Genomic DNA, 13,800 nt, shown 5'->3' on the forward strand with positions numbered 1-13,800 from the left:
AATAGTAAACAAGGTGTCAAAAATGTCGAGTCACACCTCCCCAGACAAACACTTTCCGCCTTCATTTTCGTTTTACTGCCTTCATAAAAATTAACTTTGGACAATAGTAATTCATAAATCATGTAAAAACAATTTTTGTTGCAGTGACCCTAGTCTCATCCCCAATTTGTTTTATATGTCAGTAGTGATGTTCTCAATGATGACAATTTTTTCCTTCAACTTGTTGCTTCAAATTTAATCATCACTGCAGACCGTTGAGGGCGGAAAGACATGATTTCACGTATCTGACAGTCTATGAAAACGTGTTCAAATCATTACTAAAATCGTTATGGACTATGGTAGTGGTTAAATTTGGATTGCGCGCTGGCTTTCAATTTTCTCGGTCGAGTAATAACAACAACATTCATCACTCCCAGCTGTGCTACATTACCATTGGCGATAGTTTTCATCGAAGAGGCTAATTTATGCTTTATCATGATTATGAATTGTGAATTTTAACTTTTGATATAAATTTACTTATAAGTATTGTTTCTATGGGTGCAGACTAATATCACGCATCTGAGATTTTTAATATAGTGAAGAAATAACAAGACATTTGTTGATCTAAAATTGGCGGGGAAAATACATCGTACTGAAAAAGGTTAATGGACTACACAGCTGATAACACTAGTGATGTGTGTACTGCTGGCTACTTCAAGCTCGTTAAAATCTTTGGCTCGACGAACGGTATTTTTACAAAATGTCAAAGGCATGTTGAGACTCACTAAGAGGAAATGTGTGTCAATAGAAAATATCAAGTCCGTCTATTTAGATCCGAGTCATGTCTGTTGTCAGGCTTGGAAACGGAAGCTAAAGATTGAGAATTGATCGGAAAGACAATAATACCGATAATCCCTCGCAAAAAATGTCGAAAGGTGATAAATCTGTAGGTTTATTAGCATAACTGGAATATGTGTGCTTGTATGTGTGTGTCTATCTGTCTACCCGTCTGTCTGTAAACGACAGAAATAAACGGATCGAGTATGTTCCTTAGGTGACTAGTGGACTACGCAAGGCACAGTAATCAGGTCAGCGGGAGGAAAATTGGTCTAAAGTTAACTATGACATCATGCAAAAAGCCAAGTTCGATTCGCTATGGTCTGAACTTGGGATATGTTTTAGTTTGCAAGGTGAACGTAACACGAATCGTCGTGTTTGTTGATAAACAAAAAAACACTTGACATGGACATGCGTATCTGATAATGAATATACTACAATGGCTTGGGGCAAACGTCATTGGGGTCGCAGTCTGGGTCACAGTTGCACTTTTTGTGCTCATTTGACCTCGTTACCTGTGTACAACATGTCTAAATGAATCAAAGGTAGTTTTCTAGGCATCACTAATGATGTGTTAAACCTTGCATTTCTGTCTTGATATCGATGGAAGACTAGTACTGGTATATTACAAGGTGAAATTACAACTGCGTACGTATACGTGTGGGGTAACAACTTCTTAAAAGGGAAGACACGTACATGGAACAACGATTGAACGCTAAAGTGTCGCATGTAAATAGCAAAGGAAAAAAAGTTTTCTTCAATTTCAAAATATATTTATTTTAGAAAGTCAACCAAAGCAAGTGTAACATAGCCAAGGTATAATGAAAGAAATAGCAATGAAGTAAAATAACAAGGAACAAAGTCACTTCAGAAGTAATATAGGAGGTCACTGGGTGAAAATTTGGAATATATATATCTAAGAAGTTATCAGACCATGGTTAATTAATATACTCGGAGTTGTAACTCGGAGTTGTCTGATGATCGCAAAATGCGTGAAACTCCGAGTTACAACCAAGAAAGAGTTCCAGTACTACCAAAACTATATATATATATATATCATAGTATCAAGCAAGATTCTCAGAAGCCTTTACACAGTGTTTCACGTTCTTGCGATCATCAGACGAAGTTTCAATTGAAATCATAACATCGTCCGATGATTGTAACTGCATGAAACACTGTGTAATGGCTCCTAATAGTGTTTGATATTGTGTTATTTATACCATTCTGCGTCATACATGCACTGTTTACTCCAGCATATCTACACTGAGTTCATATATATGTATACATACATATCATACATATCATACATACATACATACATACATACACACACACACACACACACACACACACATACATACATACATACATACATACATACATACATACATACATACATACATACATACATACATACATACAAGTCACGTTGCACAGTTCTATGACTGTGCTAAATCTCTATCCCAGATCCGGTGTTTTTCTTTTCCGTTAATAATGTTAGCAGATGGTGTAAAGGATCAGCTGTCGGTGGCGGGTTTACATTGACGTGATCCTTATAAGGTCTTTGACCGTTGATACTTCTTTCCGTGACTGTGATTTTACAAACACGCCTTTGTAATACATAAGGTAAGATTAAAGTCCAATACTTTAGGTTCTGGAGAGCTCCTCATTTCTTGTTTCTGACAGGTCTTTGCCATGGACACCCCTCTACTGTCTATGATTAAACTAAGTCTGTTGACGCCCGTGAGACAATGTCCATAGCAAGGACTTCCACTGAACAATGGATGAAGGGCAAGCTTATTTTGTAGGTGTGTTTTGAATTAGTTTCACGTATTATAATATCTATATAAGATTGACAATTTAAAGAAAAAAATAAATATTAATTATGAGAACTTTAAAGTAATCATCATAAAGACAACATGTCTGAACCAATGACGTCACAGGCGACTTGGTAGATTACATGGAAGTGTGACGGTAAACAGTTACAAATCTTGACATCAGTTTAATATATGGGATTAGAGGCATCAACAAACTCAATAGATTAACATACTGTTTGATGATTAATTAATGTTGAAAACACTATGGTATTCATTCAAAGCGAACAATGGGTTCCTCTTGTTTCTATTGTATATGGATAACGTGTACGTGTGCTATATGTTTATAATTAGACTGTAAGACAGATACGTAGTGTAGCTCATCAACGCTCATTGGCGTTGTACCCTAACGGGGTTGGTTGATGTGTGAGAGCTCCCCATTACTGCATACTGTAAGATTACAATATGTACTGTGATCAGTTAAATAATAACCCTTTAGTATTAAGCCTTGGTATCAATGGACGTACTGGTGTGTTGTACGGAACGCAATGAAACAGGTTAATGTACGATGACTCACAGTAATATCGCTTTACTCTCGGAAGCAAAGGTCATATAATTGCTTTATGTCCATTTGTCTGTCTGTCTGTCTGTCTGTCTGTCTGTCTGTCTGTCTGTCTGTCTGTCTGTCTGTCTGTCTGACTGTCTGTCTCTTACTGACTGACTGACTGACTGACTGACTGACTGTCTGTCTGTCTGTCTGTCTATCTGTCTATGCATTTAAAATAATAATGTTTGGGTGTCCACCATCTTGTTTTCAGGAAAAACAACAATCTTTTATTTTCCCCATACAGTATTGGCTGCCATGTTTGATTATAATTATAACATTCATTATTTTAACATTTTGACTTCTTTTCAAAAAAAATGTTTGGTGACTTTCGATAATGTTTTATCGGTCTTAACTGTGCACTAACTGTAATTTTTTGAAACTTGTATTCAGGATTCTTCAGTAATGACACGGAGGGGGAAGGGCTCGGGAAATCCGACCCAGGATGTCATGCGTGAAGTACAACCTTCCCCAATTCCGTCACTCCGCTAAAAGTGGTATTCCTACAGTTTCCCTTCTCTAAAATATGACCTTCTTCCTGTTAATATATTTCAAAAACTCCCGAGAGACCCACTTTCTCATATCACATCACAACTGAAAATTAAATCACTGTGAGTCTATGTGGTTTAACCACAGCGATTTGAGTGATATGGTTTAATATTACCGTACTTAACCCTTATTCTAACCCCAACCCTAGACTGTCGACAGTCGCTCGCGCCTTTTTGCTTGGGCCTTCGCAATTCGGCCCTCGAAATCAGTTTGCGATTATACTAGTGTTGCGCCGGACCGGAGTTTAGATAAAACGTAGGAAAAAAGGCGCGAGCGACTGTCGACAGTCTACCCCAACCCCAACTCTAACTGTTGTTGCAGCAGAGGGATATAAAACCGATCGAAGCGATGGGATCACAAAGCACAAAATAATGCGAAGTTAGACAATACAATAGGTCAAAGTTAAATATGACCCTTTCCTAACACCATTTTCTGAAGTATGGCTCTCCCTCGAGAACCAATTTGTAAAAGGTGAACCACCCCAGTTCCCAGCCCCCTGTAATTAATGAAGGCTCCCTTAGATAGAATGACTTAATCGCCTCAACATTATTGAATTATCTGTGTGTAAACGTATTGGTGTATGGTGTACTCTATCCAATCAAATTGATTTAAGGTCCGCACTCGAAATCAATGTCCCAATGAATCCCGATTTGAACTTATTATTATACAACTTATATATAAAATAGACATGTAATTAACATATACAATGTCTAATTATTTATATTTTAGCACTTTTTAGTGGATTGTGTTGATTGTGTTATGGACAAAACTAATATATTACAGTTAGTGCTGGTTCAACTAGTCAAGTTCCTATACAGTATCGTTACCATTTACACTTTCACTCAGTTAGTTAGAAACCACGTTGGCATCCCGCCGACTATATCATATATGGTTCAACTGATAATCGGTTGGATTTTTCTTGAATACCATAACATCAAAAGGGTAAACGAGTGTATGAAAGGAATGCATTCGGTGTTCTAAAAATGCTTACTTATAATATTACATATTTAATTTATTAGCAAGTATGTATCATGACTTCCTATAGATCATGGTACGGGTCAAAGAGTGAACATAAAAATCTTGGCTTACATTTCAAAACTAAAACAGTCCACTGGAGGATGTTAAACTTTACAACTGTCGACATCAGAGCTTGGATGAAAAGAACAATCAGGAAAGTAAACAAATGAATTGCATGTTGGAAGTACAAAGTTTTGTATTACATTTCATCATTTGATAAGAACAGTTTTATGGCCATTTTACAGTCGTAATAGTTCACGTTCACAAACATATTTCCAGTTCCCCTGTCACTTCATGTACACACAAACTGTTCTTATCAAACCATGGTGTGTTTTACAAGTCTCTCTACTTCCAACATGCTGCGTCAGGTGGTATTAACCCAATTCATTTGTTTACTTTCCCTGTTTGTAACATATCCCATTTGTCCACGGTCTGGCTTCGTCAGTTGTATGTAAAGACCTGGGTGGGTTACGGTCAAAAGTTGGCTAAGAAAGTGTTGACTTTCTAATCTATAAAACGTTTGCTTTAAATATGTACATATGGATAATCTAATCCGTACGGTTCTTCTTATAAGACAACGCTAAAGATAGAGCCTGGGATTCCATTGTTGGCCTTTAAATATGTTTATGGGTCGTAAGTGAAGTTCACAACTGTAAATGTATGACGTGAATGTAAAAAGGTTCACATGCTTGTCAGGGTTTTGTGCCAAGTGTTCTTAATTGTATTCAACTGCTTATAATTATTTTCCCTGTTTGTGGCAAGTTCTGCTTGTAAACGCTTGCTTGTCACTGGTTGTATATTCCCTCTCAAGTATCGTCCACCACGTCTATATGGATATTGTCAATGCCTTTGGCATCTGTTTGCTGACCACTTCCGATGTACGTGGAGCGCGTCACCAAGCTGATACTGACGCGACGATTAAAATCCGTGTGTTTGCCCCTGTCTTTTTTCCAGCAGCAGCAGCAGCCGCATCGGCAACAACCAAACGCCTTCTTGAAACCATTTCTGTATTGTTTATTCAGCAGTCCATATAATATTGAGTTAACAGAAGCATTAACGATCGGTAACCATCTGCATATTTCTTGCCAGACGTACGAAGACTGTCTGCTCCCATCTGTAACTATGACAACGAAACTAAGAATCATTTCTACGTGGTAGGGAAATAAGCAGACGAAAAACACACCTGCCGTTACTGCTAGCATTATCACTAGTTGTTTTTCCGTACGTTGATTCGCCAAACCCGTGGTGAGAGAGCAACGCTTCGCCATCCGTCGAAGCTCTTTCGCAGTTAGTATGTCCAGTACGGCTATGGTCGTGAATAGTATGAAAAATATTGACACCGGCACGAGATAGTAGAGCACACCTTGCGCCGTTGTTCTTACACCCGACCAACACGTACTGTACGTTCCTGGCAAGTCCGAACTTGTGGTGCTGTTAACATCGTCCTGCCAAAGCAAACAGACGGTGTACCAATCTACGTAGAAGTACAGTAGGGGGAGAGCAAATGCAAGTCCAACCACCCAGGTACCGATGATTAGTTTCAATGTCCTGGATTTCGACACCATGATATCTGCTTTGAAGGGGTGACAGATCGCTACGTAGCGCTCCACGGTAAACAACGTGATGTTGAACTCGGAAACAAGTAAGAACAAATCTAGGGCCACGTTTACGAACGAACATCCAACGGGACCGAGAAAACTCATGTCATGAATATGTTCCTCTGCGATAGGACCGCCGATTTGTACAACTGAGTAAAATACTAGAAATAAACTATCAACTATAGCTTGGTTACACAGGTACATATTGGTTGTGGTTCTCAAAGCACGAACACGCCACACAACCAAGAGGAACAGAATGTTGAGTGTGAATCCAAAGGAACAGACGATGAATGCGGGGATGATTCTTGTTAACAGAATATTATAACTTTCGTATAGCTGACCCTCCTCGCCAAACGCCACCAAGTAATACGTTATGTTTTCGTACACATCGTATACACAAGTTGAGAGATCTTCTGGAGAGATCGACGAAGCTGCGGAAAACAACACATCCATTTTTTTCCAACGACAACAGGTTACGTAAGTGTACTACTCAAGTCTATCATGGATATACTATGAAGCTACAGAAGTGCAGGGTCCACACCACTCGTGAGGTGATCAGAATTTCCGCGATGTTGTAGTGTGAAGTTGTTCGAGAGAGTGCGAGTACAGAATGACGATCACAGCGTGGGTGAAGTGGGAGGGGCACAATTAACGCACTTACACGTACTTTTGCACCGTGACCGCTCGAGGATATCCTAAAAATACTCCTGGCATCATTTACACCGGATGTTCCTCTGAAGCTATGTACGTCGATACAAGATAACAGTTTACCGTTTATGTGTTATTTATTAACTTTTAGATTATGGTAACAGAATTTAACAACAATATTATTAGTTCGTCTGAGTCTTCAACAAACACTGACGTAACAGCGTACCATTTTATCTAATTAAATATTAACAAATACAATGAAATTTGATCAACTGGGTCTTTTTCTGCTGGTCGATAACGTTGGCTATGTATGAGTAATTGCGCGTATCTTTTTATTTTCAACTTTGTTACCTGTCGAATGAAATAAATGCAATATTTGAGGGTGAATCATGGTATAATACAACATTTGGGAGTTCAACACGATATATGTCAATTCAGTGATACGGAACTTCACATGATACAAATATAGGATAGGCAGAGAATGTGACGTACAGGTAGACAATATTTAATGTACCCATAAATTAAGAACCCACTGTTGCGAGTTATTGTTGATTATTGTAAGCACCTTTATTATGTCATGTCTTCGGTAGTACGGCCTAAAAAATAGCTGATTCACCAGTTACCCGATCCGACCCCACCTAGTTTTTCACTGCCGACCATAAATCTTTTTTAGGTATAATTCGAGAAAAAATAATAAAATCGTGAAAAGTGTGTGAATCGAAGTCTCGCAAGGAATACTAAGAGTGGGTGTGGAAACTGACATCAACGTAAAAAGACAACACAAAACTGTTCTTTCAATCTGTAATGGCTGTATATTTGATGAAAAGAAACCAATAACACAGAGACCATATGGAAATCAACAGAAACCTGAACTCAACACTCACATTTATGAACAAAAAAAAATATAATAAAATAAAATAAAAAATCTACCTATCCCACCTATTCTAAAAATTGAGCGTAATCAGAACCACGCACTCTTTTTGTTCGGCCTAACCACAGGATTTTAATATTGTTACATGAAAAGCTATTCATTCACCAAAGATCATAACACTTGGTCCTGACATGGTATGTCTAGCATTTTGTCATCATGAAATGTCGTTCATCGTTTATAATACATCAATTCATGGTTTTAATCAGCGACACATCGACTCGTTGAAGACCCCTTCTCTGATCATGAAGAAATTTCTATGATCTGTTGACAGGATATATTACAGCGTGATATTGTCGGATATTACTTGAGATAAAACCTTTCATTTTTACGTGTGGCCTATGCGGCAGAAGATTGTTTCATACATGGCACATGAAAAGTTAATTGCGATATGTTACGAAATACGCCGCTTGAGGGCGTGGTTCCCATGAAAATGGTTAGTAGAACTTATACACATCTTAAACCACGGTGACCAGAGACTTTGATGTACGTAGTTGGTGTATAGCTTAATCTATTCTAAAAAACAACTTCGAATGTTAATGTAGTTTGTACAGTCTTAAAATTTAGTTGTTACCGTGTGCACTAAAATTTCACCTATACTCAGTTCAAATAATAATAAGAAAAATCAAGATTGTTGAACTGGAGGTCACAATGTTATCAAAATTAAGCTATAATATGGAATTTAATATGACCACCGTATACAATATTAACTCTATTGGAAAGTCAATTTCCTTGGAAAAAAGAGGATATGATTTCACACAATTCTTTAATAATTCCAAAACGGTCCGGGAACAAGCTTTCATTCAAATTTGGAGAGATTTTGTTGAGGAAAATTGATTCTTGCAATACATCTTATCTTAAAGCCGGTAATTTTAGTTGTTCTGGTAACAGCAACACAAGTATGTGCAAAGTTATTGTGTACAGTTAATGAAGTATTTAATATATGAATAATGACCGCCACGGTCAAGTATTAGTTACGTATGACAGGGTCGCACGGCAATCAACAGGTGGCCGTCTATCATCAACTGTATCGCGTCTCATTTTGTACAATAAAATTAACCAAATTATGAACATAATTACAACATTTACAGCATTTAATGATCGTGAAATTATGTTGGACATATTTAAACATACCATGTGACGTCACGTTATCAAGTGGCGGTGGCGATTTGTATAAGATTTTCAACGTAATGGTCATACCCCCCAAATACATGTATATGCCATTAGTTGCTATGTTTCTGTATTAGATATTACATCAGCTGCCAGAGTATTGATTTGTTGGCCTGCGAGTGTAGTAATTAAATTTTTCCCCGGGACATTCTTTACACCTTTCCTAATCGCTAAGTATGTGGGCTACTATATTTTATTAGAACGTGCAATTGATTTCAGGATGTCGATTTAAAACCGCTTTTGACATCGCCATTTCAAGTTCGATTAAAAAAAAAAACCTTCGTCAATAATGTCTGTATCACATTAAAAAATATAGTATCATGTGGTTTAAGACAGGAACTGATGAAGACAAAAAACTAATATGCATTTTATGGCAATGTACTCGTGGTTCAATACTAAATGAACTAAAATGAATGTAAGTATAGTATAGTAGGCAAAACATTGATTTTCTGTGACAGTCCCAAATGGCGTGATGTTCTACGGACTCGATGGATAGACTACTGTGTCACTTTATGTCATGTTATTCGAGCTCTCACGACAACCTGTTACACTGGTTTGACGAGGGGGTTATACTCCTAACGTCAAGGAGGATTACACTAGCACGGGGTCTAAATATGCAATGCGTTGCCGGGCCCCGGCGGATGACTCTTGGATTACGGTATGATGTAACCGTGGAAGGTTTCACAATGCCGTAGTGTTGGTAGCAATATGAAATAATGCCTCGTATTGTGCCAGATAGTCCTGAAATAGAACTATGTAGAAGGAATTGAGTGGGTGAAGTCTGTTGTGTACGTGCATTTGGGGAGAAATGACCGCGATTAATTACCTCTTATAAATGATAAATAGCGATTTCAGAAAGCAATGGTCGTAAGAGTGTAAACAAGGTAAAGTGGAGTGGTGGACTTTGTTCAATTACTGAGCCGTACAAGAAAAAAAAAACATGTAAGTGAACAATTAAATCATCGTTTGAATATGTCATTGATTTTAGAATGTTGAGGAATCGAACTCGGTTGTCAGTTTTTAGAGAGTTATTTTTCAGAAAGAGTGCTCATGTTAATACGTAAACTAATGTATATATTGTTGACCAGTGCGCATGCTCTCCTTAATTCCGTCTTTATTTTTTTTTCATTCCTATATTCATTGCGATGTGGCACGGTGCTGGTTGCACAAAATACCAATCAATCAAATGCAAATTGAATGGCCCTGCTCTATATCATGATGTAATGTCGAAAACGGTAACTGCCTTAAAAGTCAAAGAAGCCATCATGGGAATGCAGGAGAGTAAGCTGTCTTACGAATTCATTTCAGTAATAAACATAGATATTGGTTGGGTAAAAATCTCACAGTGACCATACATTAGAATCGGGAATAACATTAAAACGATAATATTAAACTAGATGAACAAAAATATACTTAATATCGATGCCCCCTTTTTTTTAATTACAACTGTCTTCGCATATTGACAGAACAATTGGTTGCTTTAATATGCTGTGTCTTAAAACCAGGTTCAAGTTGACGTTAGTCAATTACAAACGATGCATGTATAGAAATGTTTAACTGCAAGATAGAACGCGTACTCGTATATGTGATCGCCGGTAATCTTGCAGGCGTATGCATGTACGTACACGTAATGACGCGTACGTTAGTTAGCTACGTGTTCTGCAAAGAAAAAAACTTGACAGACGGTACACGGTGGAACGTGAGTGCTCACGTTCGCATCTTTTATTCAGAAGGCTAAGCTGAAAACTTGCCATTGTTTTCCAAACTTGTCGGTATTCTAGGCACTTTCCCTCCAATAATACACAAGGGTAAAATTTCTATTTAAAAAAGAAGTCTGAAGAATACAAGAATAAAAGAATAAAAGAATATTTTTCTCACTACATACTGATTGTGTATTCACACACACACACACACACACACACACACACACACACACACACACACACACACACACACACACACACACACACATATACTGAGTTGAAATTAAATTTGCTTTCTGAATAATTATCTGTTTATACGAATTTAGTTTGCGTGGAGATGGGGGAGGGGCCGAGACCGAACTAAAAAGAATTTATTTCTTGTCCCACCTTGACCTATTAATCTCGCCCCTAGTAGAACACTGCGAATAGGTTTTGAATAAACCGTAAACAACATGTGCTCCCTAGATACACGAACTAAGACTGCGCCCCTTTAACCCGAAGATTATTTACTTCATGCGTTTAACGTTTATAGACTTGTGGCTACAAATAAATCACCACGTTCATGTAAACATTACAGTCTTTTTGTCCATGCATGATCTAAGGTATTTTAGGTAAGGTGTTATTTTGTTGAGTACAGCAGGGTGTAGAGTTTAAACTTTAGTTATAATGGGACAAGTAGTCACTAACTTTACTTTTTTTTCTGCATACCAGCTGTTAATGTATTGATCTGTTTGTTTGCAGAATCAGACGTTTTATAAAGTGGTCTGAGGTACAGCGTGTGGTACTTAAGGTGGGAGGGGTTACCTATACGCCATTCTATACGTCCTCATAAAACCCACAACAGCTTCTTCAATACATAATAAAACACCGTTAATATGTGCGATTTTACAAACCTGATAAGCACATGCGTACAATGTAATCATTTTTCCGACAGTTTGCCAAATAGTATGAACACTTTGCTGAGACACGTGTTTTTTTTGGGCGAGACAACTTTAGAAGTAATTGGATATGAGATCCTTATGAAAGCTGATCAGTCACCCCCACTGATTGACACATTTCAACACACACACACACACACACACACACACACACACACACACACACACACACACACACAGAGTCAGGTATTAATTATAATTAAAATACGTACACAGAGCAACTGAAGTTTTGATGAAGATACACAACTTTTCTCAACATCTACATTTTTGTTTATCTTAGTACCTGACTGTGTGTGTGTGTGCTGGTATTGTGTCACTCCATTACGTGGGGGGGGGGGGACTGGTCAGCTTTGATAATAGTCTCATATCCAATTATTTCTAATGTTGACTGGCTCATAAATAAACGTATGTGTAACCAAAAAAAGGCTTCATAGTATTTGTAATCACAGTGGCAAGTAAACACAAGTAATCAAAGGACATTATGTATTTATACACGGTGATGTGTCATTTATAGATACTGTGACGTAGTGGTTATCAGTGATTCTGGCGAAAACACTCAGTCCACTGAAGAAGCCAATCAAGTCTGGACGAAATGTTTGCACAGGGTAAAATTTCCTGCTTGTGATAAAATAACTTTTATTTGTATCATGCAACCAATCTGAAGACTATCTTTGGATCATTTCCTGGCCACTTTGGATCATTTCCTTAAACTGAATGTACCCAGATAATATTTACGTTTAACGATCAGCTCCGCTCCTTTTATTTTTAAAAAAATGTTTACCCCTAGTTGTGATCATAGCTGTGTACCACATTCCAGTATAATCTTACTGCCAGTTCCATGTCACCGCTCACTTGCTCTGTTTGTTTGTTTCAGAAACCAATAAGAAAGTACACATTCTACACATTAACAGCAAGATAGCAATTTCTTGCTATACTTTGTTTAAATATGAAAAATAATCTAAACATTCTGTAACTAGATGTTTTGATGTCAGCATTTGATGTCTGCATGGTGGCATTTTAGTACATTCCATGTAGACAAAATAAATGTTGCAAGAAGCTGTGTTCGTGCAATCATGGTATCTTAAAGTGTAGCATGCGCAGTTTCTTGTTGGTTTCTGCGTGGCTGTATCAAACAGAGCTAGTGAACGATAACGTGGAACGAGCGGTACTTAAAAAAAGAGAGTGAACACATTCCTAATACAGATTCTCGGCGCTGTATAGCGGCTTATTTGATTCACTCGTTTATCAAATCAACTTGAATGATTCATTATGTTAGCTATCACCTTTCTTAGCGTATCGAACATAAATATACTATTTCCTTATGAGCAGCTCTGTTCCCGAAGCTCGGTTTATGATTGGTTGAGCCGACCACGGAACAACATCAAAAGAAACAACAGTAACGTTTGCACAAACCACCATTTGTAACATACATCGCAATAGTTTATATAACCTGGTAGCCATATAGACAAATATATCACATGGTCATATTGCCCAAACGAAATAAAGTCATCAATTACTTACCTGACCAGAGATGTTATATCAACACACGTCTTGCAAAGAAAAACTAATGCCCAGTCTGTATGAGAGTACTTCAAGTTCATTTGACACACCGTAAAAATCGAGACACAGCTGAATACTGTGAGGTTGATCCCTGCATGAAGTTTTCTGTCTGGCGTTTTTTTGTCCAAGCTATCGCAACATCAGGATACAACGTCTTGAAGACCAGGTTGAAAATGTACCAATTAAGAAAACACCGGTTGTCACCTCTCACAATCGTAAAACACAATATCAAGTACAAGATTGTCAAGATTCTGAAGTGTGTATCACCGCGGCTACTAAACGTTGCCTTGAGGTGTTAGCTGTCTACTTTCCCAATACAAGAAACGCCTTCTCTATTGCTTGTTCAAGGGGTCATATCGCCGGAATAAACAGGTCTACCACTTCAGTAGCAAATATGCAAATTGTATGAATATCAATTAGGGGCTTTCCCTCAAAGTCCCCGGATCTCAATTACC

General features: G+C 37.8%; 1 protein-coding gene across 1 annotated transcript in view; it reads right to left on the reverse strand.

Annotated features, from left to right (window-relative positions):
- LOC144445330 (uncharacterized) overlaps positions 1-13,364 on the reverse strand; it is a 48,433-nt gene extending 35,069 nt beyond the window's left edge. The window contains exon 1 of the mRNA XM_078134869.1: positions 13,307-13,364. The gene's annotated coding sequence lies outside the window, so the exon portion shown is untranslated. The remainder of the gene's footprint in view (positions 1-13,306) is intronic.
- Between the last annotated feature and the right edge of the window lie 436 nt (positions 13,365-13,800).

The sequence above is a fragment of the Glandiceps talaboti genome, chromosome 14, assembly GCF_964340395.1.
Source record: "Glandiceps talaboti chromosome 14, keGlaTala1.1, whole genome shotgun sequence".
NCBI lineage: Eukaryota > Metazoa > Hemichordata > Enteropneusta > Spengelidae > Glandiceps > Glandiceps talaboti.